The 16443-nt window shown below is 52.7% G+C and overlaps 2 non-coding genes across 2 annotated transcripts; both read right to left on the reverse strand.

The window, feature by feature from the left end:
* Positions 1 to 10522: 10522 nt before the first annotated feature.
* On the reverse strand, positions 10523 to 10677 carry LOC126196102 (5.8S ribosomal RNA). The gene has a single exon (XR_007538647.1). It is a non-coding gene; the product is annotated as a 5.8S ribosomal RNA (ribosomal RNA).
* Positions 10678 to 11029: 352 nt separating this feature from the next.
* LOC126197356 (small subunit ribosomal RNA) lies at positions 11030 to 12928 on the reverse strand. Its single transcript, XR_007539723.1, has one exon. It is a non-coding gene; the product is annotated as a small subunit ribosomal RNA (ribosomal RNA).
* Positions 12929 to 16443: the final 3515 nt, after the last annotated feature.

A 16443-nucleotide genomic window follows, 5' to 3' on the forward strand; every position in this document is an offset into this window, starting at 1 on the left:
CTCGGAAACCATACTGGCACTGGTTAAGGCCAAGAAGCTCCCTGTGGTCGCGTAAGCGTCCACATAAGAGTCGTTCCTGGACCTTCCCCATAGTGTTCAGCAGACATATTGGGCGATAACTTTTCGCAAGTTTCGGATCTCTATCCTCCCCCTTTTTGATAATAATTGCCTCAGCAACCTTCGACACCTTTGGTACCCTTCCTTGCAGGAGACACTCATTCAGCAAGGCTGTCAAATACGGTACAATTAGCATTTTAAGGTTCTGTAATGTTTCTGTAGTTATTTTGTCTATTCCAGGAGATTTATTTTTCTTCAAGGAATCAATGGCATTGCCCACCTCCTCCTGTGCAAACGGAATAACCACACCCTCATCTGGATAGTCTTCTTCCATTTTTAGTCTCAAAAGCGACTGGTATTCATTATCAGAATTTAGATTATCACTTGGTAGCAGAGCTTCCAATAAGTAGTGAGCTGAGTCCCGCCAACCTATTGTTGTAGTTCCATCCGGCTTCTGGAGCGTGGACATGATAAGTGGTGTCTTAATTTTTTCACTGATAATCTTATACGGCAGTCCCCATACATTAATTTCAAATTGTCTTTTAACAAAATTTTCCCAGTGCTTAATTCTTGTACTTATTAGTTCTTGTTTATAGTTTGCTTTTAGTTGTCTGTAGTTTTGCAGCCTTCTTTGTCTCTCTCTATCGCCCAGTGCCCTTTGATATGCTCTTCGAGCACGTCGTACACATCTTCTCAGTTCTGTTAATGTGGAGCTCCAAGGGACCCTTGACTGACGAAAATAGGATCGTCTAGGTATGAAGGAATTCATAAGATTTTGAATTTGATTCTGTATCGTTTCGGCCGCCTCATCAATATCAAAACCATTTCCTCTTGGTACTTGTAGCTGTAATTCTTCCCTCATACCTACCCAATCAGCTCTTTTAAAATCAAAAATGGTTCCTGAAAAATCTTCATTTCTATTCATGTCAGATGTCCTTGTAATTTGGAATGTAATCATATTGTGATCGCTTACCGTTACCCTATTCAACACCTGCCAGCCTTGTATCCTACTTAAAACACTTTCGCTAGCCAACGTCACATCTATATTCGATTCCGCGCCTGCTCTGTTTTGATATGTATATGGGAAGCCGGGCCTATTCATCACTATTAAATTGAGTTCCCCAATTGCATCCTGCAATTCCACTCCTCTCTCATCTGTCTCTCTGCTATTCCAAAGTATCGATTTCGCATTGGCATCTATTGTGAAGATATGGAATCTATTCCCTCCAACCTCTTTGGCTCTTTTCAATCTATCTATGTATGGTTGTATCTCATGTGCATACTGAAAATATGAATTAGTAAGTAAGAATACTCCCTCGGGTGATGTTAACTCCACCGTGATGGAATGCTCGTCATTTACCTGAGAGATTGCTGTAAGCAAAATCTCCCTTTTTAATACCACAATGACTGTCATAGGATTTTCTCCACACATGATTACCCTAGCATTAACTGGACTATGAACAAGCTTACCATTTTTGGTATACGGTTCTTGTATGCATAAAACATCCAAACTTCGATCCTCTGCAACCTTCCAGATCTCTGACATGACTGTGATACTACGCATTGCATTAATCTGAGCAACTCTTATCCCAGAATTCCTATTTGACATTAAGGATGTCGAATATGGTTGTAGAACTTAACTCCAGTCTTATCATACTCATAAACAGTTCTTCCATAGCATTCCACAAACTCTCTGTAAAGATCTTCCTGATTAAATTTTTCGCTACGTCGAGTATATGCACGATTAAGTAACTCGCTTAGTTCTTCCATGTCTGTAGGCAAGTTATTACAACGCAGAAACAATCTATCCGCAGTTCCTGGATACGGAAAACCAATGGTCTTCCCTTTTGGATGTCCTTCTCTGATAATATGTCTGAGGGCCACAACAAGAACACTCATATCTTCCAACCTTGAGAGCCTATAATTCTCTTCCAGATCTGTATATATTAGGTAAGGGTCTATTAGTTTTGTATCACCATCCTTGTCACTATCCTTATCCTTATCACTATCCTTATCACTCAACGACATCTGAGTACTTTCACTTTCTGTAGGAGTGGTCTGAGTACTAATTGACTTCATTAGGGGCTTATCAAAACTTCCATTGTCATTTCTACTTTTCCCTTTCAGCTTAGATTTAATCTTAGAAAGAATTCCTCGATTTCCTGAGCCTATAACAATACTACTTTTCTCATTTAATAAGGTGTGGCTAATTGGTTTCTCCTGTTGAAAAGGAGGATTCTCACTGGATACACTGGTGGTAACAACACTGTCCTGTAAGGGAAGAGAAGATTCATTCTCCTGTTGAGAAGGAGGAGAATCATTGGATACACTAAAGGTAGCAACACTGTCCTGTAAGGGAAGAGAAGATTCATTCTCCTGTTGAGAAGGAGGGGACTCACTGGATACACCGGAGGTAACAACACTGTCCTGTAGATGAAGAGAAAATTTATTCTCCCGTGACTCCAAAGATACACATGTCTCCATACTTTCTATGTTTTTTGAATCTAGGGCTTCTGTGGCGGCATTTTCATTTTCTTGTTGCTGAAAACCTCTAGTATTCCCTATTATATTTGTGTCTGAGGAACTTTGTTGTTGCATGGTAATGAAAGTTTGTCTCTTATTACGTAGCATGCTCCTCCACTCCATCGCCCTACGCCAGTTCCGTAGCCTCGTTGAAGGAGGCTTATGTTTCTTACTCCTCAAATTATCAGCTATTTGTTGATACTTATTTGTTAGATTTGATTCACTAAGAGGTATGAACACCTTACTATATGGTGACAGTTTACTGGCCATAATCTATATTCTGAATTGCTCTCTGTAAGTAAAGCTGATAAGTTGGACATTGTGGACCTGGTGAATTACATAGTTTCCCTCTTGAGGAGCAGGGAATGCACTTTGCTGGCTTGCTAAGATTTGGACAACTTTTCTTCTGGTGGTTTTCCTCACCACAATGTGAACAAACCGAAGCCTTTGCAGTACACTTAGCACTTTTATGACCAAAATTTTGACACTTAAAGCACTTAAATGCAAAGTAATCTCTTACTGATAGTGATCTAAAATCAACATACACACGTTTCCCCTCAATTAGCATTTTCCTCACACGTGCACTCACTTCAAAGACATGATTCACTTCTGTTTTCCCTCTGGGGCCTGTTTTAAAACAGTGCCGCATTTCCTCACTTAATTCTTGCTTGGTCATTTTGTCAGCAAGATTTTGTTGCCAAATTGTTTCTTGTAGTTCTTGACCATCCATGTCACTTGGTACGTCGTATATTATGACGAGAGGTCGTTTCTTCCTTGGAGCCTCACACTTCAAACTTTCTGAAATTTTACTATGTGAAACAATTTTCTCAATATCCGCAGCTGTTTCAGTTTCCACAATCAGCACACTGTTAATTGCACGCATATTTTTGATTTTAATTTGTTCCTTCCTTGGATCCAGCAAACTTGTGAATCTCTTTTTCGTAATTTTTGCATCTCCTTCATCTCTTGATTTAATAAATAAGGTATTGGATGTTTTCGCTTGGGCAGACGCTATTTTAGCCTTAGCAGTTGGTCTTGCTGCGATTTCTGCAAAAGTAGGTACAGGCACCTTCGGTATTTCCTCCTTAATAGTTTTTATTTCTTTTGAAATCCCATCACTTTTTTCTACAAGAGTGTCACGAAGCCATTCATTCTGTTTTGCTAGCTCCTCATTCCTACCAACAAGTCTGGCTTGGAACAATGCCCACATTGAAAGCTTGTTTCGCAACTCGCTCATCACATTTACAGTTATTTTCTTAGTTGGGGTCATGCACTCATCAATGAACTCTAAGATGTCGGTATAATAGTCTTCTACTGTGCTCATTTTCATACCTGCACTAGTATCTCTACATTCATTTGCTTCCTCGTCGTCAGCAGAAGCCATTGTTAAAACATTTAACACTGAACAGTTACAAAAGAATCAGCGTAAGCAAGCACTTACGTTTTCCACAGTTTACAGCTCTCCCACGGCGAGAAGGCACGATTCTGCAAGCAGTATATGGTAGACGCACTGTATGCACACTCAATATCTCGCTGACCACGAGAAATGGGTGCAACGATCGCTCCTACTTGTCCAGCGTCAATTCCCACTCTTACAAAGAGTGTGATAGAGCTGGAAGTGTAGCAGTTTCTTTGCCAACTGATGTTGTTTTTGGCAGTAGTACCAACTGTCGTGGTACACAAATCGAACCACTGTCGTGGTACACAGATCGAACCACAGTCGCCTACCAGTTGTGGTACACAGATCGAACTATGATCTACAGACTCTTTGAAAACACGTTCTGAGAGATACACTATATTTACCACACTAATATTGTTTCAACCGCTTCTTTGTATGATCTTAAAGAGATACTTGCTGTTTAATAAAGCTTACAGTAACTGAGCACAACACAGTTAGGTTATGAAGTCCGGCGTCCACTGTACACACTCCAAAACGTGCGTTAACGAAACACAGCCCGCACGAATTCACGCACACACGCGAACACACACGAGACGACGACGAAAACACACGTTAAGCAGCTATGCAGCAAATAATACACTCGAAATGCCGTTTCAAAATTGAAGAACGGAAGATGTAGGAACCGACTGCGTCCATCTTGGATAGGGACAGCGGGAATCTCGTTAATCCATTCATGCGCGTCACTAACTAGATGACGAGGCATTTGGCTATTGCTAGCCGTCTTTATTCAAAAACTTGAATAACACATATATATTACAAGTACTGGTGTAAAACTAAGATGGTGTGTAGCTCGCCATGTCCTCCACCGGGGTGGGGACTCACAGGGCGCACCAAATAAATAATGTAACATATATATGAAAGAAGGAAACACAAATACAAAGAAAAAGAAACAAGAACAAAGACGGTTGATTCCTCCTGTGGATAGGCCCCAGGAGTCAAGGCGAAGAGATAACCAGCACCTAACCGACGCCGGCTCGTTCCATCGGGCGTGGTGCCGTCATATGTTCAAAGATTCGATAGCTCGTGCAGCAGCTTTGCAGTACTCTTGTGCTCAATACCGCCAGTTCTCGGGGTCGAAATCCAAGCGTAGACAGGTCCCTCGCCGACGCTGGAGACCATACACCCCTCCAATTCAATGTCGCGGTGGACACAGTAACCTCCTCGACGTCTCGGTGCAGGTTGGAGATGGCACGCCGGATGGACGGCGTGTTGTAGTAGGTCGCCTTCTGATCGTGACACCAGTCGAGCCGGAGATGATCTCCGACTACCTGGGCGTCGATCACGCGGGCGATGCCGTCTTTGACCGCCACCACGTCAGGCTTGCGCAGTCCTTCAGGTGTACGGAGGTGGGGCTCCACAGAGACGTTGAAGCCCCTCTGCACGAGTCCACGAGCGACATAACGTACTATCGCGTCATGCCGCTTAACTCGGGACCCGAGCGTCCTAAAGCAAGCCTGCAGTACGTGGTTGGCGGTCTCCACGGCTTGGCAGCCCGCGCGGCATCTGGTGTCCGCCTCCCGCCCCCGACTGCGCCGTGCCCTCGAAGGGAAGGCGTTGATGCGGGCGCAGAGGGCGTCGATGTAGTTACGCCCAGATAGCAGGCGACTGGTGTCGGCGACCCATTGGTGTTGCCCCTTGACGGCGGCAGAAGATGATAGCGCCGCACCGTCAATGGCAACGTGCAGGCGCGCGGCCCACATCTCTCCAACCTGCGTCGACGATTTGAGGAGGTGGCCCTCCCACGTAAGGTGCCGCTCCAGCACCTCGATCTCACGCTGTACCTCGCACAGGCCTGCACCGTCGAAGGCTGGCCCTATCTTCTTAAGCGCCAGGAGACGGGACCGGCGAAGAGTTGGCCCCATCCATCGGCATGATGGGATGCCGAGGCCCCCCTGGGCAACAGGAGCGTGGAAGTAGCCCAGGGGAGTGTCCGCCGGAAGGCGGAACCATCTCCTGACGGCGGCCCTGATGGTTACGTCGGCAGCCTTTAGGGCACCCACTCGGGTGCGGCTGAGGGCCAGCCCATGGTACAGGCCAGGCAGAAGCACATTGGTGAGAGCGTAGAGGCGCTGTTGCGGCTTAAGCGGAGCTCGGGAGATGACGTCTAGCTGCTCCACCAGGTGGCGTCGTGGATTAAAAACGCAGCGACCCGCGGTGGAGAATTGCAGTCCCAGGTACCGGAAGGTTTCACCCACACGCAGGGCAGGCACGGTGGTGTTGCCTGCCTTGAAGGTAACGTCTGCGTCTACCTTCACCTTCTTGTCGCGGCCAGACGCGACCAAGGCGAGGGTGAAACACTTCCGGGCGTTGATCTGCAGCCCCAGATGGGCGAGGGCTGCGACGGCTGCGTCGATGAGGGACTGCAAGCCCCTCGCGGTCGATGCAAACAGTAAGACGTCATCTGCAAAGGCCGCAGCGTTGACTCTGCGGCCAAGAATCCGAGCTCCGATGTGGGAGGGAAGTTGACTCAAGACATAGTCCACCGCGAAATTGAAGAGGAGGGGGGAGAGGGGGTCACCCTGACGTACGCCCCTTGACGGCTGCACAGACACTCCCACGCCGGCGCCTCCCGCTATCACCGTCGCGCTGCCTCCGTAGCACCTCTCGACGTACTCAATAAAGCAATCCGGCAGGCCATGCGCCCTCAGCACAGGGCGAAGGGCAGCATGATCCACCAAATCAAATGCTTTAGAGACGTCGATCGAGGCCACGAAAACAGAGCGACAGGAGCGGACCGCGTCGGTGAGAGCAGTGTCCAAGATGAAGGTGTTTTCCAACATCCCATCCCGGGGGATGAATGCCCGCTGACGTTCGTCCACAGCACACGCACGCATCAGGCGTGACGCGAGAACCTTGTGAAAGGCCCGCGCCAAGACTGAGCAGACGGTGATGGGGCGAAAGTCAGCGGGGGATGTTGGTGCAGCCGTTTTGGGGAGGAGTGACGTCCGCGCGCGAAGCAGACGCTCAGGAAGGGCGCGGGCCAGGAGGAAGAGATTCATGATTTTCACCAGGACTTCGTGCGGCAGGCGCCGCAGCTCCACTGGGGTAAGGCCGTCCGGCCCGGCTGCCGATCCCCTGGGCGGCAAGGCAGCTGCGACCTCCTCGTGTGTGACCGGCCCCCAAAGGCACTCAAGAGCGACAGGCTCCGAGTGCGGGAGGAGGCAGTCACGGATGAAGCCCGCGGTGGAAATGGGCTTCTTAGTGAAGAGGTCCGCCCAGAAGTCCAGCAGACCGGGGATGTCAGGTGGCGGCTGCAGCAAGGTGCCATCCAACAGACCACGCACGCAACGCGCACGCGACCTGCGGAAGGCATCCTGCGTCCGCGCGTACTCCCAGCGGCGGCGTTTGCGCTTCTGCAGCGGCGGAGCGGCAGGCGGCCGCTTGGATGGTTGGCGCGGCCTCTGCGTCCTGGTGTTCAATCTCATAGTTACTCCCGCCGTTTACCCGCGCTTGCTTGAATTTCTTCACGTTGACATTCAGAGCACTGGGCAGAAATCACATTGCGTCAACACCCGCTAGGGCCATCGCAATGCTTTGTTTTAATTAGACAGTCGGATTCCCCCAGTCCGTGCCAGTTCTGAGTTGATCGTTGAATGGCGGCCGAAGAGAATCCGCGCACCCGTGCGCCCCCGGAGGAGCACGCTAAGGCGGACGCGGCCTCGCAGCAAGGAAGATCCGTGGGAGGCCAAGGCACGGGACCGAGCTCGGATCCTGCACGCAGGTTGAAGCACCGGGGCGCGAACGCTGCACAGGCGCGCGCATCCTGCACCGCCGGCCAGCACGAGGCCGACCAACGGCGAGAGCAGACCACACCCACGCTAAACGCCCGCACTTACCGGCACCCCTACGGCACTCACCTCGCCCAGGCCCGGCACGTTAGCGCTGACCCACTTCCCGACCAAGCCCGACACGCCCCGATCCTCAGAGCCAATCCTTATCCCGAAGTTACGGATCCAATTTGCCGACTTCCCTTACCTACATTATTCTATCGACTAGAGGCTCTTCACCTTGGAGAGCTGCTGCGGATATGGGTACGAACCGGCGCGACACCTCCACGTGGCCCTCTCCCGGATTTTCAAGGTCCGAGGGGAAGATCGGGACACCGCCGCAACTGCGGTGCTCTTCGCGTTCCAAACCCTATCTCCCTGCTAGAGGATTCGAGGGAACTCGAACGCTCATGCAGAAAAGAAAACTCTTCCCCGATCTCCCGACGGCGTCTCCGGGTCCTTTTGGGTTACCCCGACGAGCATCTCTAAAAGAGGGGCCCGACTTGTATCGGTTCCGCTGCCGGGTTCCGGAATAGGAACCGGATTCCCTTTCGCCCAACGGGGGCCAGCACAAAGTGCATCATGCTATGACGGCCCCCATCAACATCGGATTTCTCCTAGGGCTTAAGATCGACTGACTCGTGTGCAACGGCTGTTCACATGAAACCCTTCTCCGCGTCAGCCCTCCAGGGCCTCGCTGGAGTATTTGCTACTACCACCAAGATCTGCACCGACGGCGGCTCCAGGCAGGCTCACGCCCAGACCCTTCTGCGCCCGACGCCGCGACCCTCCTACTCGTCAGGGCTTCGCGGCCGGCCACAAGGACCGGCCGTGACTGCCGGACTGACGGCCGAGTATAGGCACGACGCTTCAGCGCCATCCATTTTCAGGGCTAGTTGCTTCGGCAGGTGAGTTGTTACACACTCCTTAGCGGATTCCGACTTCCATGGCCACCGTCCTGCTGTCTTAAGCAACCAACGCCTTTCATGGTTTCCCATGAGCGTCGATTCGGGCGCCTTAACTCGGCGTTTGGTTCATCCCACAGCGCCAGTTCTGCTTACAAAAAGTGGCCCACTTGGCACTCCGATCCGAGTCGTTTGCTCGCGGCTTCAGCATATCAAGCAAGCCGGAGATCTCACCCATTTAAATTTTGAGAATAGGTTGAGGTCGTTTCGGCCCCAAGGCCTCTAATCATTCGCTTTACCGGATGAGACTCGTACGAGCACCAGCTATCCTGAGGGAAACTTCGGAGGGAACCAGCTACTAGATGGTTCGATTAGTCTTTCGCCCCTATACCCAGCTCCGACGATCGATTTGCACGTCAGAATCGCTACGGACCTCCATCAGGGTTTCCCCTGACTTCGTCCTGGCCAGGCATAGTTCACCATCTTTCGGGTCCCAACGTGTACGCTCTAGGTGCGCCTCACCTCGCAATGAGGACGAGACGCCCCGGGAGTGCGGAGGCCGCCGCCCCGTGAAGGGCGGGGAAGCCCCATCCTCCCTCGGCCCGCGCAAGGCGAGACCTTCACTTTCATTACGCCTTTAGGTTTCGTACAGCCCAATGACTCGCGCACATGTTAGACTCCTTGGTCCGTGTTTCAAGACGGGTCGTGAAATTGTCCAAAGCTGAAGCGCCGCTGACGGGAGCGATTATTCCGCCCGAGAGCATCCCGAGCCAACAGCGGCGCGGGTCCGGGGCCGGGCCAGGTAGGTCCGTCATCCGGGAAGAACCGCGCGCGCTTGCCGGGAGCCCGAGCGCCCAAAGGGGCGAATCGACTCCTCCAGATATACCGCCGAGCAGCCAGCCAGGACACCGGGGCTCTGCCCAACAGACGCGAACCGAGGCCCGCGGAAGGACAGGCTGCGCACCCGGGCCGTAGGCCGGCACCCAGCGGGTCGCGACGTCCTACTAGGGGAGAAGTGCGGCCCACCGCACACCGGAACGGCCCCACCCCGCGGCGAGTGGAAAGGCAACCGGACACGACCCCGCCGTGGATTGCTCCGCGCGGGCGGCCGGCCCCATCTGCCGAGGGCGGAGGCCAGTGGCCGGATGGGCGTGAATCTCACCCGTTCGACCTTTCGGACTTCTCACGTTTACCCCAGAACGGTTTCACGTACTTTTGAACTCTCTCTTCAAAGTTCTTTTCAACTTTCCCTCACGGTACTTGTTCGCTATCGGTCTCGTGGTCATATTTAGTCTCAGATGGAGTTTACCACCCACTTGGAGCTGCACTCTCAAGCAACCCGACTCGAAGGAGAGGTCCCGCCGACGCTCGCACCGGCCGCTACGGGCCTGGCACCCTCTACGGGCCGTGGCCTCATTCAAGTTGGACTTGGGCTCGGCGCGAGGCGTCGGGGTAGTGGACCCTCCCAAACACCACATGCCACGACAGGCGGCAGCCTGCGGGGTTCGGTGCTGGACTCTTCCCTGTTCGCTCGCCGCTACTGGGGGAATCCTTGTTAGTTTCTTTTCCTCCGCTTAGTAATATGCTTAAATTCAGCGGGTAGTCTCGCCTGCTCTGAGGTCGTTGTACGAGGTGTCGCACGCCACACCGCCAGCCGGCTGTGCACGCTACCGAGACAGTACCGGTATGCGAACCGCCAGGCGACGGGCGCGCATCGCTCGTTTGAGGGGACGTGGCCGGCCCCACAGGCCGGCACGACACACCCACGTCTCCGAAGCCGGACAAACGCCGCGCGCTTCAGTTTACGTAGCCGACCCTCAGCCAGACGTGGCCCGGGAACGGAATCCATGGACCGCAATGTGCGTTCGAAACGTCGATGTTCATGTGTCCTGCAGTTCACATGTCGACGCGCAATTTGCTGCGTTCTTCATCGACCCACGAGCCGAGTGATCCACCGTCCTGGGTGATCTTTTTACAGTTTCCACTGTCTCTTTCAAAACAGTTGCATAGGCGGGACTGAGGCGTTCGACGGCCCCTGTTCCAGTGTTTTGTGTCCAACGGCCTCACGGCCGATGGGCGTCGTACGGCTCCACTCCGGAGCGGACAGGCACTCGGGCGAACGTCATTCAAAACCGGCGCGAGGCGCCAGGTGCCGCAGGCCAGCCGCTCCAGAGCTTCAGCGCTCGTACCACACAACATTTTCCGTTAGTTTTGAGAAGTACGCGTGGTCCCGCACGCGGCGCACGGCTACTGCGAGCCGTACAGGTAGCGTGTTGCACGACACGACACGCACATCGAAAGACATGCAGTCTAGTCGGTAATGATCCTTCCGCAGGTTCACCTACGGAAACCTTGTTACGACTTTTACTTCCTCTAAATGATCAAGTTTGGTCATCTTTCCGGTAGCATCGGCAACGACAGAGTCGATGCCGCGTACCAGTCCGAAGACCTCACTAAATCATTCAATTGGTAGTAGCGACGGGCGGTGTGTACAAAGGGCAGGGACGTAATCAACGCGAGCTTATGACTCGCGCTTACTGGGAATTCCTCGTTCATGGGGAACAATTGCAAGCCCCAATCCCTAGCACGAAGGAGGTTCAGCGGGTTACCCCGACCTTTCGGCCTAGGAAGACACGCTGATTCCTTCAGTGTAGCGCGCGTGCGGCCCAGAACATCTAAGGGCATCACAGACCTGTTATTGCTCAATCTCGTGCGGCTAGAAGCCGCCTGTCCCTCTAAGAAGAAAAGTAATCGCTGACAGCACGAAGGATGTCACGCGACTAGTTAGCAGGCTAGAGTCTCGTTCGTTATCGGAATTAACCAGACAAATCGCTCCACCAACTAAGAACGGCCATGCACCACCACCCACCGAATCAAGAAAGAGCTATCAATCTGTCAATCCTTCTGGTGTCCGGGCCTGGTGAGGTTTCCAGTGTTGAGTCAAATTAAGCCGCAGGCTCCACTCCTGGTGGTGCCCTTCCGTCAATTCCTTTAAGTTTCAGCTTTGCAACCATACTTCCCCCGGAACCCAAAAGCTTTGGTTTCCCGGAGGCTGCCCGCCGAGTCATCGGAGGAACTGCGGCGGATCGCTGGCTGGCATCGTTTATGGTTAGAACTAGGGCGGTATCTGATCGCCTTCGAACCTCTAACTTTCGTTCTTGATTAATGAAAACATACTTGGCAAATGCTTTCGCTTCTGTTCGTCTTGCGACGATCCAAGAATTTCACCTCTAACGTCGCAATACGAATGCCCCCACCTGTCCCTATTAATCATTACCTCGGGTTCCGAAAACCAACAAAATAGAACCGAGGTCCTATTCCATTATTCCATGCACACAGTATTCAGGCGGGCTTGCCTGCTTTAAGCACTCTAATTTGTTCAAAGTAAACGTGCCGGCCCACCGAGACACTCAATAAAGAGCACCCTGGTAGGATTTCAACGGGGTCCGCCTCGGGACGCACGAGGCGGTCGCACACCTTCGGCTCGCCCCACCGGCAGGACGTCCCACGATACATGCCAGTTAAACACCGACGGGCGGTGAACCAACAGCGTGGGACACAAATCCAACTACGAGCCTTTTAACCGCAACAACTTTAATATACGCTATTGGAGCTGGAATTACCGCGGCTGCTGGCACCAGACTTGCCCTCCAATAGATACTCGTTAAAGGATTTAAAGTGTACTCATTCCGATTACGGGGCCTCGGATGAGTCCCGTATCGTTATTTTTCGTCACTACCTCCCCGTGCCGGGAGTGGGTAATTTGCGCGCCTGCTGCCTTCCTTGGATGTGGTAGCCGTTTCTCAGGCTCCCTCTCCAGAATCGAACCCTGATTCCCCGTTACCCGTTACAACCATGGTAGGCGCAGAACCTACCATCGACAGTTGATAAGGCAGACATTTGAAAGATGCGTCGCCGGTACGAAGACCGTGCGATCAGCCCAAAGTTATTCAGAGTCACCAAGGCAAACGGACCGGACGAGCCGACCGATTGGTTTTGATCTAATAAAAGCGTCCCTTCCATCTCTGGTCGGGACTCTGTTTGCATGTATTAGCTCTAGAATTACCACAGTTATCCAAGTAACGTGGGTACGATCTAAGGAACCATAACTGATTTAATGAGCCATTCGCGGTTTCACCTTAATGCGGCTTGTACTGAGACATGCATGGCTTAATCTTTGAGACAAGCATATGACTACTGGCAGGATCAACCAGGGAGCTGCGTCAACTAGAGCTGAGCAGCCGGCCGCCCGGGAGTGTGTCCCGGAGGCCCGCGCGAACACGCAAGCGTCCGCTCAATTATTCTGCAAACAGGAGGAGGCTGGGCTCCCCTGCACGATACACCTCGAAACCCTCTCAGGTCCCGGCGGCGCGCAGCGCCGTCCTAAGTACTTGGTCGGGTTCGAGAGAGGCGCAATCGCCCGGAGATAGGCGAGTAGACGCTTTCAGTGCGACCACCCGTGCTCCCAACTGAGCTTGCCGCTGCCGACAGAGGCCCAGGAGCGTGCTGTCGTGGTGTTGCCGGCGGGAGACAACACGCGGCCACAAACAGTGACCGGGCAGCTCCAACGCCAGCGCCACAGAGGGGCAGAGCCCCACTTGGGTGCCAAAGCGAACTCTCCCAGCACAGCACACGCGCCAACACATCCGCACAGCTGCGATACAAACCACCTGCGAGAACCGCGGGGGCGACCGAGCAGCAGACGGCGTCGCGGCGCCGAGTGCCGGGCGGCGGCGCATCCTCAACGCACACAGTCCTCAATCGGACCAGCACCCTGCAGATGTCCACCGCGCTTCGCACCGGGCCCGGGAGGACCCACTTTGGCCGCACGGCGCCGCGCGCTGGGTGCGCCGGCACGCAGATGCGCCGCCTGCCGCGTCCGTCAGCCGGCGCGCCTGCCACTGGGCGCCCCCACCAGCCGGCTGCCGCGCGTGCGCCCACGCAGCGCGCGGCCAGCAAACCGGGCGCCCCCCCCTCACCGGCCGGGGACGGTCCCACCCAGCCACCGCCGCGTATCACATCATACCCACATGCCCACTCACGTTCGTGGGTATGACGGGTGTCGCTGAAGCAACCGGTTAATACCTGTACCGATCGTCGATATCAACGATTCACCTCCAGCGCGAACAACCGCGCAACAACGGATTTCCAGTTCATTTGCGTAACTTGGGCAGCAAACGTAGACGTCCATCTACATTTGCGAATTCAATGGGTCTTGCATGCCTGGATGTTATGAGTCACGACACGCCACATCAGTCCACATACATGCTGCGACGTATGCACGAGAGAACACGTGGAAGGTGGCCCGCGTACGTATGCGGATGCCATTGCACAGCTGCGAAGCTCATTGAACACGCAAACTCCTGACTGACGAACTAGAGGCGACAGGGGAGGGGGGGGGGCGATATACGTCTTATAGCAGTACACATTACAGTGGATAGCGGGACCATGTGGAACGTACGCAACACTCGCTAGATGTTGTGAGGGTACGCACCGTAACATGATTCAATACGCAGGACACCAGAGTGTGCGCGCAGCGAACTATGTTGAGAGGGTTGCGATTAGGCAACGCTACACGAATTTCTAGATTCATATAACAAACAATTACAGGGCACGTTAGGGCGCAACGTGGGTTAGGTTAGGGCGCAACGTAGGTTAGGTTAGGGCGCAACGTGGGTTAGGTTAGGGCCCAACTTGGGTTAGGTTAGGGCCCAACTTGGGTTAGGTTAGGGCCCAACTTGAGTTAGGTTAGGGCCCAACTTGGGTTAGGTTAGGGCCCAACTTGGGTTAGGTTAGGGCCCAACTTGGGTTAGGTTAGGGCCCAACTTGGGTTAGGTTAGGGCCCAACTTGGGTTAGATTAGGGCCCAACGTGGGTTAGGTTAGGGCCCAACGTGGGTTAGGTTAGGGCCCAACGTGGGTTAGGTTAGGGCCCAACGTGGGTTAGGTTAGGGCCCAACGTGGGTTAGGTTAGGGCCCAACGTGGGTTAGGTTAGGGCCCAACGTGGGTTAGGTTACGGCCCAACGTAGGTTAGGTTAGGGCCCAACGTAGGTTAGGTTAGGGCCCAACGTAGGTTAGGTTAGGGCCCAACGTAGGTTAGGTTAGGGCCCAACGTAGGTTAGGTTAGGGCCCAACGTAGGTTAGGTTAGGGCCCAACGTAGGTTAGGTTAGGGCCCAACGTAGGTTAGGTTAGGGCCCAACGTAGGTTAGGTAAGGGCCCAACGTAGGTTAGGTGAGGGCCCAACGTAGGTTAGGTTAGGTTAGGGCCCAACGTAGGTTAGGTTAGGGCCCAACGTAGGTTAGGTTAGGGCCCAACGTTGGTTAGGTTAGGGCCCAACGTTGGTTAGGTTAGGGCCCAACGTAGGTTAGGTTAGGGCCCAACGTAGGTTAGGTTAAGGCGCAACGTAGGTTAGGTTAAGGCGCAACGTAGGTTAGGTTAAGGCGCAACGTAGGTTAGGTTAAGGCGCAACGTAGGTTAGGTTAAGGCGCAACGTAGGTTAGGTTAAGGCGCAACGTAGGTTAGGTTAAGGCGCAACGTAGGTTAGGTTAAGGCGCAACATAGGTTAGGTTAAGGCGCAACGTAGGTTAGGTTAAGGCGCAACATAGGTTAGGTTAAGGCGCAACGTAGGTTAGGTTAAGGCGCAACGTAGGTTAGGTTAAGGCGCAACGTAGGTTAGGTTAAGGCGCAACGTAGGTTAGGTTAAGGCGCAACGTAGGTTAGGTTAAGGCGCAACGTAGGTTAGGTTAAGGCGCAACATAGGTTAGGTTAAGGCGCAACATAGGTTAGGTTAAGGTGCAACATAGGTTAGGTTAAGGGATGGTGTATGAGGGGGGAGGGGACGAGGTTCGTTCATAGTGATGATGGTAAGTGGACGCCTGAGGCACCGTGAGATGTGTCACGTCAGGATGCACCTTTCTCTCAGGGGGAGGTGGTGCGCCGGTTCCGTGGGTGTGGCAAGGGAGTGGCAGGCCTGTGTCTTTCATTCCTGCCATTGCTTATATGCTGTGAGACAAGGCAGTGTGGTGGTGTTGGTTGCACCCCTGTGTAGGACATGTGTGGGTGTTTGTGGGTTATCTGAGTAATGATGGTTGTTGGAAGAGTGAGATATTCTGTTTTTGGGGTGGACCTCCTGGTTTTGTTATCATAGTGTGAATGGTGTAATGTGGCGGAGAGGATGCACTGGATGTTGTTCCATGCTGGTGCTTAGATATTTTGTCTGTGTCTGTTACAGCCAGAGAGTAGTGTGTGATAGAGTGTCTGGGTGACGTGTAGTTCGCATGTGTGCACAGACTGTCAGTGTTGTGTCGATTCCCTAAGGTCTCGACACAATGAGTGGCTAGGTGCACGCGATACTAACGCAGACGGGCGTAACTTCTGAAACAGGAGACTGGATGAAAACTATAAAGAAAAGAAGAGAGATTTTAATATACTTAACTTTAATATAGTCTTGTTCTTGTTGAAATACATCTCTTGCATAGTAGTAAGCAATTAGCAATGATACACATGGCGCCTTGCTAGGTAGTAGCGATGGACTAGCTGAAGGCTATTTAATCTGTCTCTCGGCAAATGAGAGTAAGACTTGGTAGGTCTGGTCGCAAGCTATGTCGTCCGTACAACTGGGGCGAGGTCAAGTCCGTGTCTTGTGACCTGCCATGTGGTGGCGCTAGGTTTGCGATTACATAGTGGCGACACGCGGGTCCGACATGTACTACAGGACCGCGGCCGATTTAAG

The sequence above is a fragment of the Schistocerca nitens genome, chromosome 7 (genome assembly GCF_023898315.1).
Source record: "Schistocerca nitens isolate TAMUIC-IGC-003100 chromosome 7, iqSchNite1.1, whole genome shotgun sequence".
In the NCBI taxonomy this organism is placed as follows: Eukaryota; Metazoa; Arthropoda; class Insecta; order Orthoptera; family Acrididae; genus Schistocerca; species Schistocerca nitens.